This window comes from Sinocyclocheilus anshuiensis, unplaced genomic scaffold, assembly GCF_001515605.1.
Source record: "Sinocyclocheilus anshuiensis isolate Anshui unplaced genomic scaffold, SAMN03320099.WGS_v1.1 scaffold234, whole genome shotgun sequence".
NCBI classification, from domain to species: Eukaryota; Metazoa; Chordata; class Actinopteri; order Cypriniformes; family Cyprinidae; genus Sinocyclocheilus; species Sinocyclocheilus anshuiensis.
In genome coordinates this window covers 2908157-2909779 of record NW_015544165.1, presented here as the reverse complement: position 1 = coordinate 2909779, position 1623 = coordinate 2908157, and the positions used below count along the sequence as shown (strand labels likewise).

The 1623-nt window shown below is 38.6% G+C and overlaps 1 pseudogene; it reads left to right on the top strand.

The window, feature by feature from the left end:
• The first annotated feature begins 249 nt into the window (after positions 1-249).
• The window catches only part of LOC107695742 (peptidase inhibitor R3HDML-like), a 2013-nt pseudogene continuing 639 nt past the window's right edge, over positions 250-1623 (top strand).

Here is a 1623-nt window from a genome sequence, read left to right as displayed (position 1 = left end):
GGTAACCATAGAAGTGTGGGTAACACAGCAAGTTATTGGCTTATTATATTAATATGTTGACATGTTTATTCTGTTACTATGGTCTAAAATGGTCTACAGAAATTGCAGGATTAAACTGTACTTGCACTTGAGTAGGGACTGTACCGTTCCTGAGCTTATTTTACTGGCTAATACAGTGAGAGATTGTTGACTCTGAATTCTCTTTCCACAAATAAAGCACCTGTAGCCAACCAGACAGAAGGCAGAAAGATGAATTTGGCCTGCGCTCAGTTGCTCTTTGCTGCCACCTTGTGGACACTGCCGTGTACGATAGCAGCAGAGACGGCGAGCAGCGCGGCAGAAGTGCTTCATCTGATGAGTGAGGTTTCCCTGGAGGCCGTACTGAGGAACAGCAGCGCGGCGGAAACGCTTCATCTCTAGGAAAGATATAACGGCAATTTTGGACTATCACAACTGCGTGCGTTCACAGGTCTCCCCACCCGCAGCAAACATGGAATATATGGTAGGACATTTTTTATTAGCTTTAGCCTACAATTTTTTTTACATTACTAATGTTTTAAGGTTGTCAAATATATAACATGAAAAATATATATTTTTTTCTAAATGTAACATTTCAGAACAATCTGGTCGCTCTTTTCCATGCAATGACAATGCAAGGTGACTGAAAACGTCTAGCTCCAACAAAGACTGAAATTCACCATAAAAGTTTGAGTATCATAAAAGTGGCCTGTATGACTTTAAAAACAGCTTCTTCTTACATTGCGTGATATCAAATTTATATTATAGGCCTATATTTAAAAATCTTCACCTCAAGTGAACTTAAGGGCAAGCGAATCCTTTAGTTGAACTCGAGTCTGATTTGTGAACGAATCGTTCAGATCAGTTTTATGAATTGAATCAACTATTTCGTTTAAATATCTGATTCAAAAGAATCGTTGCTCACGACTCAGATCGCAAGGGCTTAAGTAAAGCTTTGACATGTTAAATTTCTGTTCCTCACAAAATCCATGTTGTATGGCTCCACAAGTCTTACAGTAAAATCTAGTTCGTGTGGACAAAATTTATGATGATTTTTCTTTGTTTTTGTTGCTTGACATCTTCATTTCCTATTGTCATTGCATGGGTCTTTTTTGGGTGAACTATTTTTTTTTTTTAGCATTTGTTTACCTATCCTCACTCTCCTTTGTGAGGTGTAGGATGAGAGACTGGCTAAATCTGCAGAGTTCTGGGCCGCTCAGTGCATATGGGATCATGGACCGTCTCATGATTTGCGACACATTGGACAGAACCTGTCCATCATCTCTGGAAGGTACAGACCCTTACAACAACGTACTATATATGGGAGCAGTCATGGTATCAGCATGAATTAATATCTGAAAACCATGTCAGTTCTGGATCATATCTACACTGTCTACATATTCTGACTGATTTTCTAAATATTAATTTAATTTTGCAGCTACAGATCAATCATTGACCTGGTAAGGTCCTGGTATGATGAAAGACACAATTTTTCCTACCCCAATAGATGCAGTGGCTCTGTCTGCACACACTACACTCAGGTGGGTCTCCAGTATATATATATATATATATATATATGTGTGTGTGTGTGTGTACAGTATATAT